At 45.4% G+C, this 17,037-nt stretch overlaps 1 long non-coding RNA gene across 10 annotated transcripts in view; it reads left to right on the top strand.

The window, feature by feature from the left end:
• The window catches only part of LOC141088280 (uncharacterized), a 105,452-nt gene that overhangs the window by 26,036 nt on the left and 62,379 nt on the right, over positions 1-17,037 (top strand). For all 10 annotated transcript variants that reach the window (XR_012231885.1, XR_012231881.1, XR_012231884.1 and 7 more), the window contains one exon: positions 8,411-8,593. This is a non-coding gene — a long non-coding RNA (uncharacterized lncRNA). The remainder of the gene's footprint in view (positions 1-8,410; positions 8,594-17,037) is intronic.

Raw genomic sequence — 17,037 nt, 5'->3', positions numbered from 1 at the left:
CTGCGCTCCAACGCCCCTCGCCGCCGCTGCTGTCGGGCCTCCTGCGTTTAGTACCCCTGAGTGGGCTGCATCCCTGTCACGGTCGGTGGAGTCTCTGACCCAGGCTATAGACGCCCTCCGGGAATCCTCTTTAAGTCAGAAAGCGTCTTTACCTCCCGAGGAGGTCTCTGGCGTCGTCCGGGAACTGTCCAGCAGGGGCCGTACTCGTTCACGAGATGGTCAGGTCTCTAGAAAGCGGACCCATGACACGTCCCCTAGTCACGTTCACGCCTCAGCATCGGCAACTCTTATCTCTCGCTCTCCCTCTACTGAGGTTCACAGCGAGCACGACTCTGAATTCGAATCTGACACGTCAGCCCCTCAGTCTCCCAACTGATCAAGAGTCGCTTGATTCTCTTATAGAATCAGTCAACAGGATTCTGTAGTTTGATGAGGATAATGTTCCCGCTTCAGCACACCCTATGTCATTTAAGAAAACTAGTAGAAACTGAAAGAAAAAGAGCGCAATAGGGTCTTACCCGAGAAAACACAGATATAAGTCAATGGTTTATACTCACCCTCTGCAGGAGAGTAACAGGCATAAAGGAACAAGGTCAGCTTGCTGCACATCCAAATGACCACGCCGTGGCCATAAATCTTCAGATTCAAGGAAGGAATTTTTATGGATTAAACGTGCGCTACCAGACCATCACTCCTCACAAGTTGTATAGTTAATACATTTATTTCCCTACGCGTTTCAAAGTTAAAAACTTCTTCCTCAGGGGATGATATGATGAAGTTTTTAACTTTGAAACGCGTAGGGAAATAAATGTATTAGCTATACAACTTGTGAGGAGTGATGGTCTGGTAGCGCACGTTTAATCCATAAAAATTCCTTCCTTGAATCTGAAGATTTAAGAAAACTAAACGTGTGCGCAGGTTATTTACCAGCCATCCGGTGTTTAAAGAAATTGTCCAGAAACATAGGGATTGGCCACATAAGCGGTTCACAGGGCAAAAGTCTACTGAGGCTAAATACCCTTTTGATCCAGACCTAATGAAGGATTGGTTATAGTCCCCTCCGGTGGACCCTCCTGTATCGCGTCTTACTTCTAAAACGCTCCTATCTGTTTCTGAGGGTTCCTCAGTCAGAAACCCCTCCGATCGTCAAATTGACTACCTTGCCCGTTCAGTTTTTGAAGCTTCAGGAGCACTGCTTTTTCCATCTTTCGCAGCAATTTGGGTCACTAAGGCAATGGCCGCTTGGGCAGGAGTCTTGATTACTTCTTTCCAGGGCACCAGTCTTCGGAGGCAACCAATGTCGCCAGGCAGATAATTCACGCAGCGGACTTTGTAGTGGACACTTCTTTTGATGACGCCAATTGCGCGGCTTTAACTGCCGCTAATGCGATCTCCATTAGAAGAGCCCTATGGCTCCGTAGCTGGCGGGCGGATGCCACATCTAAAAGATCGTTGACTTCTCTCCCCTTTCAAATGGGTTGTCTTTTTGGAGAGAAACTGGACCAGCTCATTTCTGATACTACCAGGGGAAAAGTAAATTCCTTCCTCAACAAAAGGGCTGTTTGGCCGTTTCGCAACCAACAGCTAATGCGTTTTCGATCTTTTCGCAACAATTCTGGTTGGTCCTCCTCTACCTTCTCTTCCGGATCTGGTCGGTTCCCGCGTGGAGACAGAGGCCCTCAGGTCTCTTACAGACCTAACCGTTCTTGGAAACCCAGGCCTAGGGCTTCTGGATCTAGGGGAGCCAGATCTCATAGATCTACCCAATGACTTGTTGCGGTATCCGGCGGACACCGACAAAGTTGGCGGTCGCCTACTTTCCTTCAGCCACACCTGGCTCGCGGTCGTCCACGACAAGTGGGTCAGGGAGTTGGTGTCCTCCGGATACAAGATACAATTTTCTTCTCCCCGTCCAACTCGGATTTTTCTTTCCTCTGCCCCCAAGAAAAAGACAAGAGCCTTCCTTTGGGCTGTTCAAGCTTTGCTAAGTGACTGAGTCATCATTCCGGTCCCTCTTCACGAAAGGTTCAGGGGATTTTATTCAAACCTTTTTGTGGTTCCAAAAACGGACGGGACGATGCAACCCATTCTGGATCGCAAACTGTTAAATCAGTTTGTCAAGGTACGGCGATTTCGAATGGAATCTCTCCGATCAGCTGTCGCTTCCATGGAAAAAGGAGAGTTCCTAGCATCCATCGACATCAAAGACGCTTACCTTCACATTCCGATCTGCCCGTCCCACCAGCAGTTCCTGCGTTTTGCAATTCACGAGGAACACTTCCAGTTCGTTGCCTTGCCCTTCGGACTCGCCACCGCCCCCAGGGTCTTTACCAAGGTCATGGCGGCTGTCATGGCCATTCTCCACTCTCGGGGAGTTGTGGTGTTACCGTATCTAGACGACCTGGATGACCTGCTCATCAAGGGTCCGTCCCTTCCAGCCTGCGAGGAATCCGTGGATATAACAGTAAATACACTTTCTCGCCTGGGGTGGAAGATAAACTAAAAGTCTTTCCCAAAACCGACTCAGCAGGTTTCCTTTTTAGGAGTGATCTTGGACACTTCCCGCGGGTTGGTCATTCTCCCTCCTGAAAAGACCCAAGCCTTATAACAGGCAGCACTGACTCTTTTCCGACCAGTTTCTCACTCCATTCGTTTCAGCATGAGAGTTCTCGGAAAGATGGTGGCAGCGATGGAAGCTATTCCATTTGCACAGTTTCACCTCCGTCCCTTACAACATGCGTTAGCTTGGAACAAGAACCCATTCTCCCTGGACCGTCGGATCCTTCTGTCCCTGCGGGTCAGGCAAGCCCTGAGGTGGTGGACACTGAGGTCCTCCCTGAATCAAGGGAGGTCTTTTCTCACAGTAAGATGGTTGGCAGTAACCACCAACGCATGTCTTTTGGGCTGGGGTGTGGTCTTTCGTCACCACACGGCACAGGGTCGTTGGTCAATCCGAGAGTCACGTCTCCCCATCAACATTTTGGAGATACGAGCGATCAGATTAGCTCTACGGAGTTTACACCATCTCCTTGCAGGTCACCCCATCAGGATCCAATCTGACAACGCCACGGCTGTAGTGTATATCAACCGCCAGGGAGGTACCCGGAGCTGGATGGCCATGCACGAAGTGAGTCACATCCTCCACTGGGCCGAGACCAACCATTCGCTCATCTCAGCAATCCACATCCCGGGCGTAGAAAATTGGGCGGCATATTTTCTCAGTCGCCAAGGCATTGCCTAGGGAGAGTGGTTTCTTCATCCGGAAGTCTTTCAGCAGATTTGTCATCGTTGAGGGACTCCGGATGTGGATCTCATGGCCTAAAGACTAAACAACAATGTTCCTCGGTTCATTGCCCGATCGCGCGATCCCTGCGCCATCGGAGCAGACGCCCTAGTTCTGCCTCCGGTACATCTTCCCCCCTCTTCCCTTGCTTCCGAGGGTCATCAAGAAGATCAGAGCGGAGGGAGTACCAGTGATCCTAGTCACGCCAGATTGGCCGTGCCGAGCATGGTATGCAGAACTAATACAACTAGTCGCCGACATCCCCTGGCGACTTCCAGATCGCATGGATCTACTCTCGCAGGGCCCGATTTACCACCAAAACTCCGGGGCCCTGTCTTTGAAGGCGTGGCCATTGAATCCTGGATTTTAGCACAGGCTGGGTTCTCTCATGACGTGATTTCCACCATGATTAGTGCTAGGAAGCCTGTGTCCATGCGCATCTATCACCGCACCTGGAAAATCTTTTCGTGGTGCAAGGATCATGGTCGATCACCTCTTGTGTTTTCCATTCCAGCCATATTGGAATTCCTTCAATCCGGATTAAAATCAGGTCTCGCGCTTAGGTCGCTCAAGGGTCAAATTTCCGCCTTGTCAGTGCTTTTCCAATGCAAAATTGCCACCAAACTTCAGGTCAAGTCGTTCATTCAGGGAGTTTCCCATGTGGCGCCTCCTTATAGAAGGCGTTTGGAATCATGGGGCCTTACAGTAGACTCCTTTCGAACCGCTGCAGGACGTGTCACTGACCGTCCTCTCTTGGAAGGTGGTCTTTCTAGTGGCAATTACGTCAATCATACGAGTTTCGGAATTGGCAACCCTGTCATGCCGTTCTCCGTTCCTGAATTTTCATCAGGAAAAGGTAGTTCTCAGGACGTCCCCGTCCTTCCTGCCCAAGGTTGTCTCCTCTTTCTGTCTCAACGAGGAAATTGTTTTGCCTTCCTTTTGTCCGGCGCTAGTCCATCGCATTGAGAAGGCCCTCCACACCCTGGATGTGGTTAGGGCGCTGAGACGGTACATCTCGCGGACTGCTCCCTTCCACAAGTTAGATGCCCTGTTCATACTTTTGGAGGGGCATAGGAAGGGTCTAGCCGCGTCAAAAGCAACGCTAGCCAGGTGGATTCGATTGGCGATTCAGGAACCCTACTGTGTCAGGAACGCGCCTGTCCCAGCGGGGATCAAGGGGCACTCTACCCGGTCAGTGGGCGCCTTTTGGGCCATTCGGCACCAGGCCTCGGCAGAACAGGTCTGCAAGGCTGTGACTTGGTCCAGTCTGCATACCTTTACAAACATTGCCTAATTTATTCTCAGGCCTCTGCGGATGCAGCTCTCGGCAGACGCAGCCGGCAGACGCAGCCTGCAATCGGCAGTACCTCAGTGTTGACTCAGTGGTACATGGGGTATTGGCAGATGTATGCTCCCCACCCAGGGACTGCTTTAGGACGTCCCACTGTCTGTGTCCCCCAATGAGGCGTAGGAGAAATAGGGATTTTTGTGTACTCACCGTAAAATCCTTTTCTCCGAGCCAATCACTGGGGGACACAGCACCCACCCTGTTTAGCCTATTGGCTCACTGTAGCATTCTTAGGTTTTGACATAGCTATGGTTATTGTTGACTGTTTATGCTCCTACTGCTTTGTTCACCGAACTGGAGAAATCTCAGCTAGTGAGAAGGTGTATACTGCAGGGGAGTAGCTAACTTTTTTCTGGTTTACTTAGTGTGCTCCTAGTGGCCAGCATCATAACCCCCACTGTCTTGTGTCCCCCAATGATTGGCTCGGAGAAAAGGATTTTACGGTGAGCACACAAAAATCCCTATTTTTCTTTCCACCATGCCATATACAGGATTGCTAGAGAAGGGGAAAATTTTATGCCCATCGGGGCACCAAGAATTTGCAAAAAAAAAATTTTGTTGAACATAAAAAAAATTATGGTCAAGCAGATATGCGAGTGAGCTGATCGGGTAGGATTTGAGTTCTGCAGAATAATTGCTGAAATGGCTAAGGTGATGATTGATAGCCTGCAAAGCAAGATTGTGAGGATTAGAAGAATAGAGATTCACTATATCACATGTGAAGAAATAAAAAAATTTTTCCCACTGTGAATTATCGAACGCCATCAGAACGAAGGTGGAATCTTTCAGGTAACCAGGAATTCTCGACACCAAAGGCTGCAGATGGCTGTCTACCCAAGACCTGAGATTTTCATTTAGTGAACCTATACTTGAAATAATAGGTCTGAAAGGAGGAGGGAAAAACCTCTCTGTGGGTCTTGGGTAGACCATGAAAAATCGATATGATGGGGAATTCGGGTAGTAGCCATCTGCCAACCTTTGAGTTGATGACACCGGAAGCTATGCCTTGCTGAATTAGGAGATAATTTAATTTTATAAACTGGAGTAGGATCTGCAGACAGAGGAGAATATGTGGTAGTATCACTTAGGACCAAATTCACACAGTGCATATAAAGACCAGTATCAAGAATCACAGTGCAACCCCCTTTGTCTGATTGCCGAATTACAATATTTGTATTGTTTTGCAACTCAGAAATAGCTCTGGATTGCTGAATCGTCAAATTATGCTGGAAATGAAATTGATTAATTTGTTTATCAAGAATTCTGAGATCTTTTTAGACTAGAAATTGAAATGTCAAGGGACATCATGTTCCTACTTAACTGAGCTGCCTGCCCCTGATCCCTGCCGGACGTAGTTTGTTCTTCTTGGTGAGTGTTAGCCCTATTCTGTTTTCTCTGAGGTCTGATCTGCCTGACCCTTTAGACCAGGGTTCCCCAACTCCAGTCCTCAAGGCCCACCAACAGATCATGTTTTCAGGATTTCCTTTGTATTGCACAGGTGATGCAATTATCACCTGAGCAATACTAAGGAAATCCTGAAAACATGATCTGTTGGTGGGCCTTGAGGACTGGAGTTTGGGAACCCTGCTTTAGACCGTGTTCTGACTCTCCGTTTTTCTTGTCCTTTGATCCACTATCTCTTGTTATTGACCCTGGACTGGGACCTGACTTACACCTTTGTCATTTTCAGTATTGACCCCAGAACGTTTGACTCTTCTGCCTCACGGCCTGTGAGTAGTGACTAGCGTCACAGACAGCAATCGGACGCGCGGCTGTGACATATGTACAGGCTTGGACTGGCCCATAGGGGAACAGGGGAATACCACAGACACGGGCCCCCAACCTCCCTACATGGGTAGTTCTTGGCATAATTCACATGATTTACTCCGTAGAGAAAAAAAACAGCATATCATCATTCATTAACCAAACTACCTAGTTTATTATACAGAGATATAGGTACATTTTTGAATGGCTGTAGTGTATTTTTTGTATGCAGATGAAAATGGGCCCCCACACTAATTGTTACTGGTGGGCCAATGGCACCTCAGTCCGACACTGCATACGTATGTACAGATGGCACACGCTGCATTATACCCTGTGAGGGGACTGCATTATACTCCATGAGGGGGCTGCATTATACCCTATGAGTGGGCTGCATTATTCCCTATGAGGAGTCTACATTATATTCTATGGGGGGGGGGTGCATTATACTATATTGAGAGGGCTACATTATACCCTATGAGGGGGCTACATTATATTCTACAGGAGGACTGCATTATACCCTATGAGGGGGCTGCATTATATTCTATGAGGGGGCTGCATTATACTATATGAGGACTGCATTATATTCTATGAGGTGGGCTACCTCAACCTCTGCTATATCATTAAGACATGTACTACCTTATATTATACCCTGATATTAGCGTGTTTTACACCACAAATTGTGATCTTGTATTTATTTTTATGTATCTACATAGTGGGCCCAAGGTGTTCTAGTCCGACGCTAATTTTAATGCCCCCCCAGACCTGCTGGGGAGGTCCGCCAGAAAAATGCTTTCCCATTGACTTCAATTATACTCGTTACCAGAGACGAACACTCGAGCATTATGGAAAGCTTGTTATGAGTAAGAGCAGCCAATAATTTTAGGACTCGCTCATGACTAATTATATGATAAAATGAATGGTGTTGCTGAAAACTACTATACATGGCAACAGCATACTGAGATTTCTTGGACCTGTAAGATGCGTTCTTTGTGCAGTGAAAAAACAGTGTCAAAAACAAACCAAATACTCATTGTGGGAACTTAAAGTGAAGTCTGCAATGATTATGGATCATATGGCTGCTGTGGTAGATCGTCTCACTCGGCTGCACGTAGAGGTGGACACAGGAACGCTGTTTATTAAATCTTCAACTATTTTATTGAAGGTACTGTGTAAACAAGTGCAGCGTTAGCGAAAGAAACACAGCGTTTCTGGCCTAACGGGAAACCAAAACCATAACGTATGGCACAGTCTATGTTGCTGAGGGGATCCGCCCACTCAGGAATAAATAACAAAAAAAAATTCAACTTTCCTAATGAAAGCACATCTTGTGGCTTGCACCGCCAGGTACGCTCAGCACTGAATGAGCAGAATGCTGTGTATTTATCCTCTGGACTCCACACACTTTAGAGCTGGTCACTCACCCTGGCCCTAAACATGGCTGATTAACCCCTCTCAGCACTTCGGGTGCTGTAGCGTTTATTTAGGTTCATATCACTGAAGCCAACGACCACAGTGATACATATCTCCCCTCCAGTACTTTGCCAGTGACTTTGTCACACCATGTTAAACATGTTTTGTTTGCATATCTTCAAGGAGTTAAGACTGCACAAACAGGTCACCAGCCAATATCTATATATGTACAGATATTAAGTGCTGCTGAGTCCAGTGGGAAAAACTCAGATTAGTGAGATGACTTAAAAGTCCTGCCGAAAATGATCTGTTTTTAGTGCACACTCAAATCCATAGACAGTGGGAATGAACCTGACTGTCTGGAGTAGCACACTCCTGAGAGCTGGTGCAGCACAGAAAAAGTCATGGACGTGTGAGTGGGAGGTCCTGATTATGGAGGATGCTAGTGTAATACCACGGTCGCCGGGGGGTAGCCTCATCACCCGCTTCGGTACTCACTGTGCTGGAGGCTGCTTCATCCCAGGTACTGTGCTCCCTCCTAGGGACCAAAAGATTGGAAGCAGAGGCCGGGATAAACTTTAACAGCTCAACTTTATTTTCTTCAGGGCACAGTACAACCCAAACGCCATCAGGACTCTTTACGTGATACCAACAGTACATCTTCCTCTACAGCAGCACGTCACTTCTTCAGACACACTTGGGTGGACCACACAATAAACACGGAACAAGGAACACTGTGAACGCGGCTCTTCGTCTTCTCTCCTGGCAACCGACTACAGACCACGAAGGTAACAGTCTACTACATTGTAGTTCACCCCTTTACGGCACTGGTGATTCTCTCCGTGCACTCAGCTAGTGGCCTACTCTACTGCTTGATCAGCTCCACACACTGGCTGTCCTCTCCACAGAGACTCTCTGTAAACCCTGTCTTAACAGCTCCTAGACTCCGGCTGTCGTCTCCACAGGGACTCCTCTATTGTTCTCCCTGGCTCAAGAGCTCCCAGACACAAGCTGACTTCTTCCACAGACTGGCTTCAATTCACATCAGCTTCCAGCCCCTAGCTGACGGCTCCAGTGGCTCTCCCCACTGGCTGCTGCTGTAGGCACAATTCTCCACTTCTCTGCTCTGGTGTTCTGCCTCCACTTTAGCACCAGAGGCTACTCCTGGCTACACTGGCTCCAAGCAGGAAATCTGTCTCCTCAAGTACCAGCTAACCACTCCTCTCATCTTAACCCCCTAGTGTCCTCCAGAATTGCCCCAACCTAAGTGTGCTCAGTGCCCCCATCTAGTGTCCCTATACCCAAACTACACCTATCTCTACATATCTATCTAACTAATGTCATGTGGCCGCAAACACATATGTACATATCACATATACTGCACACAAACACGTCAGGGATAACAAGATAAAACAATGACTTCAATATTTACAGGGCTAGTCCCTGTCACCTTCTTACACTAGTCTTAGCTCATTGGAGTGTAGATATGGTAGTAGACTGACAAATGAGAGGAGTTGTAGGACAGTGCAGCACTGTGGAGAGCTTTGTGGGAGAGTGCAATGACTGGTACTGAGTGGAGGCATCGGTGTAGCTGCTGGACAGAAATATGAGCCTGACTGCTGCATTCAGGATAATGACAAATGCATTTAGTGACAAGAAGAGCAATTAGTGACTTACAGTTAGTTGTGAGTTCAAGATGAAATGGAATCCGAGCAACAGTAACGGCTTTTAGTTTTTGTTTTTTTTTAATTAATGAGTGATTGTGCGCCGTTCGGGAGCGCGCTGGGATTAGGAACCACGCAATGGGGTGTAGCCACGCATCAGACTGACCTCACAATGGGGTGTAACCACGCACCAGACTGGCGTATGTGCAGAATAACAGCAAACTTAAATACCTGGTGTACCTCTCCTGCCACTCCTACCTTGTGTATGAAAAAGCTCTGACGTTAATACTGTTCGGGTAGAGCTATTCAATGGCGCTATCCATGAAGAAAGTGCACGGGTAGAGCTATCCCATAGCTCTATTCCTAAAGGAAATGAGCGGGTAGAGCTATCCAATAGCGCTATCCCTCAATATTCCTGAGCGTAAGCTATTTCACATGGTTGAGCGCACTTGGGATCTGCCCCCAAGGCCCTGCCCATGCCCAATGTTTGGTCCGTAGACCGCGGCTAGGAGTTAGTCCCGCTTTTGTGTCCAGCAGTGATGGTGGATCTGCTGGACTTCAGGGCTCTAGATGCGGAAGTTTACTGTCTTTCAGATGGTTCTAGGGCAGCAGTAACAACCTGCAAATGCTTGAGCAGCCCTGGCTAATCCACGCCGGCAGGATGATAAGATCCGGCGGAGGCGGGAACCTATGAGAAGAGAAGTAAATATAATGTAAGTGACGGGACTCCATATAACATGATACTACTGTGCGGTCACTGTGGCCGGACGTCAGAGGAATCTTATCACACAGAGGTCAGAGATCATCGTCAGCCATCATACATGTGACAATCCCATCAATGACAGATGTCATCTCACCCACATGCATCATTCTCACTGACTGACATCACACAACATAGAGCTGATTCTCACACTTACGTCGTCTCTTTCCCTTCTTTTCTTCATTTTTTGAGTTTTGTTGCTCCATACTCAGATTTTTTTCCTCCTGAGCTGGAAATTCTGGTCAGAAAGTAAGAAAAAAAAAGCTCAGTAACAATATATTCTTATAGGATTTGCTTTGTATCTATACTGTAAGTAAAGGGACTCGATGTTACATGATACTACTGTGCGGTCACGGTGGCCGGACATCAGCGGAATCTTATACAGAGGTCAGGGATCATTGTCAGCCATCATACATGTCCCATCACTGACAGATAACATCTGCTCCTCATGAAGTATTCTCACTGCCTGACATCATATAACATGGAGCTGCTTATCACACTTACCTTGTCTCTTTTCAGAATTTTCTTCATTTTTTGAGTTTTCTTGGTCTAAACTCAAATATATGGAAGAATTACTTTCCTCGTGAGCAGGAATATCTGATCAGAAAGTAAAAAACACTTAGTAATATAATCTTATAGGATCTGCTTTGTATCTGTACTGTAAGTAAAGCGACTACTTATTACATGATACTACTGTGCGGTCACTGTGGCCGGACGGCAGAGGAATCTTATACAGAGGTCAGGGATCATTGTCAGCCATCATACATATCACATCACTGACAGATAACATCTGCTCCACATGAGTTATTCTCACTGCCTGACATCACATAACATGAAGCTGATCCTCACACCTACCTTGTCTCTTTTCCTCCATTTCTAGCTCTATACTGAAATATATTGATTTTCTTTCCTCGTCAGTTTCATTTTCTATTCAGAAAGTAAAAAAACACCTCTTAGTATCAGAATATTCATTTAGGATCTGCTTTTTATCTGCTTGTAATATAAGTGTGCAAAATAAAAATTTTTGTCAGGTGCCAAAGTTTTTTAATAGATTTATGGCATTTCAAGGGTGTTGAATTAAAAAAAAATCTCACGGCATTACATAACTTATCCCCAATACCTATACAGAGCATAAAATAATACAACTATGACACATTGACTTAGTAGCTAAAAATTGGCCACCAAAGAATTTTTTTTTTTAAATTCGTTTATTAACCAAGAAAGAGAAACCACATGTACATTTATGCATAAACCAAAATAATACACATGCATTTTACCAAAATAATTGTAAGTGAATAGCAATTCACACATTAAATTGTTCTTACAATTTAGTTTCACAGGTCTATGAGTTATTGCTTAGATAATGAATTATTAAACAGATGAACAGAAGCATTGTCAAGCTCTATATCTTGAAAGTACACATCACAAAAGCACTACCAATCTAATTAAACTACAATCTAACACACTGCCTAGTACATTATATAATAAAAAAAAAAAATTATGTGATGCCATGAATACATCTCGATAGATTCCAACTATTAACAGTCACGGTGGTACCGAGCCTCCACTCCCCGATATAGTGAGATGAGAGGAATTCCATCTATCCCAGATTTTATCAAATTTGCCCATACAGCCCCTGTTTTGATAAAGTGTTCGCTCTTATGGGATGACCGAGTTCACCAGGTCAATCCAGGCTCTGAGAGAGGGGTTTGACCCTCCCATCCAACGTAACGCCAGCACCTTCCTAGCCAAGAAAAGTGTTTCACATAGAAAAATCCTAACATAGTGTCCCCAATTCTCCTCATCTAGCACCCTGAATAAACAAACTGATGGACTAAGAGGAACAGGAATTTGCACAAAGCATGTTAGCAATGTTACTTCAGACCAGTATGAAAGGACAATGGGGCATCCCCACACCATATGTACAAAGTTTGCTTCCATTGTATGACACCTCAAACATTCCGAGGATTGGAAAGACCCATCCTGAAAAGTCGCGATGGATTTAGATATGACTGATGTAAGATATATAATTGAGTCCTTCTATTATTAATAGATGGAGATACTTTAGTTGGAGATTCAAGAATCTCCTCCCAATCTTCAGCCTGAGCATCAGGAATGAGATCTTCCCACTTCCCCCTAATTGTCGTTATAGCAGAGTCAGTTCCTGCCGACAACATGTATGTGTAGAGAGTAGGGATAAGGCCCTGAGGGCCTTGGGATTTAAGGATTCCTATTAAAGGGAGAGATGAGATAGCTTGGGTCGTACTTGAATACCGTAAATGCGAATGGACAGCTGATCTGAGTTGAAGATAGCGGAAGAATTGGGATCTAGGGACATTATATTTAAGTTGGATTTGTTCAAAAGACATAAGGATATTACCTTCATATAGGTCTTTTATTACACATGTGAGGTCCAAAAGCCAGCGGACGGGTGGTTCAACAGCACCGAGAAATAGTTATTGTTCCATAGTGGCATTTCAGCAATGATGCCCTCAAAGCGGATCACTTTTTTGATCTGTCTCCAAACCGACCTCGCTAAACGGAGTAGAGGTAACAATCGGGGGGCATTAAGTTTATCTGTTTCTAAAAAACAGTCAATCTCTGCAGCATGAATGAGATGATGTTCCGAGTTAGGTAGATTATTTTCCGGCATCCACTTACTCAAAGCTTTAATTTGTCCTGCCAGATAGTATAAATAAAAATCCGGCAGTGCTGCTCCCCCCATGCGTTTAGACCTCTGTAGAGTGGATAATTTAAGTTTGGGTCTAGATTTCCCCCATATAAAGGACGTGGTCAGGGAGTTCAGATTAGTGAAGATGAATTTAGGAACAAGCACCGCACTATGCTGGAGGGAGTAACTAAGTTTGGGAAGTAGAATCATTTTAATTAGATTAATTCGGCCGGCAACAGATAGGGGAAGTTTACTCCATGAGGCGAATTTGAGTTTGACCAGTTCCAGTAATGGGAAGATATTAAGTTGTAGGGCAAGATCACTGCTTTTAGATATATTAATTCCTAAATATTTAAAGTGAGACACTATGGGCAAAGGGGACAGAGAGCTAAGATGGGTCACAGGGCCATGAGAGAGGGGCAAGAGAGCGGACTTATTCCAGTTGATATAAAGGCCGGAGTATTTACTAAATTTATCTATGGTAGTAATCACATGTGGCAACGTCTCGTCCGTTTTATCCATAAACTCCACCATGTCGTCAGCGTATAAACCAATATTATCTAGACGATCTGCTATTTTTATACCTCTAATATTCGGAGAGGCCCTCATACGTATTGCTAGCGCTTCTATAGCAAGGGGCAAAGAGGGTCGGGGAGAGGGGGCAACCCTGGCGCGTTCCCCTAGAAAGAGAAAAGGATTCCGATATGGAGTTATTTATAACTATACGAGCTTTAGGTTTTGCGTATATTACACCAATCCATTTTTGGAATTTAGCACCAAAGCCATATCTTTGTAAACATGCAAACAAGAATGGCCATTCAAGGGAATCAAAGGCTTTAGCTGCATCCAGGGACACCAGGGCTCAATTATTATCCTGTACCAGGGAGCTATATTGAATCACTGACTGGACCCTCCTGATATTTATAGAGGTGCTCTTACCGGGCATAAAGCCCGTCTGGTCCGGGTGTATAAAATCTAATATTACTGAGTTTAATCTAGTGGCCAGAATCTTAGTGAAAATTTTATAATCTACATTTACCAGTGATATGGGGCGATAAGATCCACAATCAAGGGGGTCCTTCCCTTCTTTCTTGAGAAAGATAATATTTGCTTCATGATAGGAGTCAGGTAAGCAGTCCCCCCTCAAGATCCCTTGAAATACTTTTAGAAGAAGTGGTGCCAGAATGTCTTGATATTTTCTATACATTTCAACAGGGAACCCATCTGGTCCAGGAGCCTTTCCAGGGGCCAAAGCCATCATAGCATTTTTAATTTCCTCTATAGTAAAATCAGCATCCAAAAAGGCTCGCTGGGTAGCATCCAGTGTGGGGAATTCTATATCTGATAGGTAATTTAGGCATTGTGGAGTATCAAGACCACTCGTTGAATTATATAATGTTGTATAATACTCATAAAAACAGTGAAGTATATCTTCAGTTGAAGTCACTCTTGAATTATCCAATGTTCAGATCTGGAGTATGGTGTTAGATGTGTTAGGCTGACGCACCAGGAAAGCCAAAAATTTACCTGCCTGATTCCCTAGTTCAAAATAGGATTGCCGAGTAAAAAATAATTTGCGCTTAGACTTCGTGTCCATGTGCTGAGTATATAGCCTATGGGAAGTCAGCCATACCACTCTATTCTCATTAGTGTGGTTAGATAGATATGCTGCTTGTCGTTATTCCATCTCGTCATCTTCCCATGAGGTCATCTTTTTAATATAAGAGATCGTAGAGGACAAACATCCTCTCAAATACGCCTTAAGGGCATCCCAAAACAGATTAGTATCCTGGGGTTCAGGGTGAGAGGAGATGAAACAATCTAATTGGTCTATAGTTCTGTCATTAGAGCCTATCAATTTCATCCAAAATGGATTCAGTTTCTAAAAAGTATTGTGTTTTGATCGGCCAAAATTAAGTCTAAGTATAATCGGGCTATGATCTGAGATTCCTTCGTTACCATGTTCTATGTCAACCAACCACATCACTAAGCTACTGGAACCAAATATGTAGTCTATACGGGATAGAGTACGTTTAGTAGACGAGTGACAGGTGTATTCCTTTACCCCGGGGTGGCACATCCTCCACAGATCCAACCAACCACTATCCTCCATAAACAGCGCCAGTGAAGAGGAAGATGAGGGTAAAGAGGAGGTCCCTCTAGAAGTCTCTCTATCCAGTCTAATTCTATCGCGACAGTCATCCATAACTAGATTAAAGTCCCCCATACATATAATGTGTGCATCAGGATAATTTAGAGCAAAGCTCATTGCCATCTGAAGAATTGACATATTGGCTGGGGGGGATTGTATACACATAGTATGACGTATGTCTTGGAGTTGATCAGTGCGCATACAAAAACGAAGCGGCCTTCTGGGTCTCTTCGAGCCTCCCTGACCTCCCATCTCAAATCTCTATGTATCAACAATGAAACCCCTCTCGAGTAGCTAGTGTGAAATGTGTGAAGAAACCACTGTACCCATGGCTTCTGTACATGTCGGGCTGAATCCCTGGTGAGATGCGTCTCGATCAGAGCCACGATGTGGGGGTGATGGTGCTTAATCTGGGAAAAGACCTTAATTCTCTTGCGAGGAGTCCCAAGACCCCTCCCATTCCAGGTCATACAGACAATTTCAGAATCCATGTCCCCTCATTTAGGTATGAGATGCCATATGATGCGAGTGGAGTTTATACGCAACACATAAAGATCTTTGGCAGCAATATCTATAAAAACTAAAACAAAACTAACAAGAAATAGAGAACAATAAGAAGTTCAAAAATAAAGGAGCAAAGTCCTGCGCTCCTATCATACATCCAACATGGGGATACCCTCACTGGAAACTGTCCCGTATGGTTGTGAAGTCAGACGCCAGTGGAAGGAGTTCCAGTGCTACAGTTCTTCGGATAAATGTCAATTAGCTGCAAACATATCAGGACTTATTTCCACGAGATCCCGTGTGAGAGCGTAACCACTCAGCTGCCTCTGCTAGATCCGTAAAGAACATGGAAGAGCCCTCATGGACAATGCGGACACGAGCTGGATATATCATGGAGTATAAGATGTTTTTTTTCTCTGAGCTGCTTCTTAATGTCCATGAATTGTGCCCTTTGCTTTTGGAGTTCCATAGAGAGATGGGGGAAGATCGAAATCGTGGCATTGTTAAACTTAGTAGGGCTTTTCTGACGTGCCAGACGTAATATAGCATCTCTGTCTTTACAATTGAGGAGGCACGCCAGGAATGGTCTAGGTGGACTGCTCGGTGGAAGTGGCCTTGTGGGGACCCTGTGAGCCCTTTCCACAGAAAACGTGGAGGAGAATTCATCTCCAAGATTATCCTTAAGCCAGCCCTCTAAGAATCGCTCAGGTTGCTGACCCTCTGAGCGCTCCGGCAATCCTATAATCCGAATGTTATTTCGGCGCCGTCTATTTTCAATATCATCCGCTTTTTGCTTTCAGGCATTTATAGAGCCGGCCACTCTTGTTAACTTAGTTTCCATGGGTGGGAGATTGTCTTCTAAGTGGGATACTCTTGTTTCCACTTCTGTAATGCGCCCCCTCATGGTTTGCATATCCTGTCGGAGACGGCCCACCTCAGAGTGCACATCCTCTATCTTTTCTGTCAGGGATGCTCTAGTTAAAGATACGGCCTGCATTAACTGTTCGGATGCTTGTCTAAGAGTCAGATCATCCTGGTCCCCACCCTCACTATCAGAAGCGTGGTTTTTACGCTGGTCTGTAGTTTTAGCATGTGATGAATTATGCCTGAGAGATCGTGCACTGTCGGATGGATCAGTTCTTGCAAATTCTTTCAGTTTGTCAGCTGACCCCGACCCTTTTGAATGATTCATATTGAACAGTGATGCAAATGGCAAGCTGAATAAACGTGTGACCACAAAATCCCCTCTTTCCTCTGACTCCAGCAGCTATAGTGCTAATCTACTATATATGTGCTCCTTTAAGCTGGGCAGTAGAAAGGAATGCAGCCAGCTCAGAATAGGGTCGCAGGGTGAAGTGTTGATTTATGACAATCCTGAGGTCGTCACCCAGGTCCTGCAGCACAGGGTGTATTGCAGTGCCTGCAGGGGGGGCCACAGTCTGTGTGTACAGACCCCTGACATGACAGGAGCCACGGGCTAG

This window comes from Dendrobates tinctorius, unplaced genomic scaffold, assembly GCF_039654945.1.
Source record: "Dendrobates tinctorius isolate UK_male_01 unplaced genomic scaffold, ASM3965494v1 ptg000038l, whole genome shotgun sequence".
Taxonomy (NCBI): Eukaryota; Metazoa; Chordata; class Amphibia; order Anura; family Dendrobatidae; genus Dendrobates; species Dendrobates tinctorius.
Note: the sequence above shows the minus strand (reverse complement) of the source record. Positions and strands in the feature narration are given on the sequence as shown.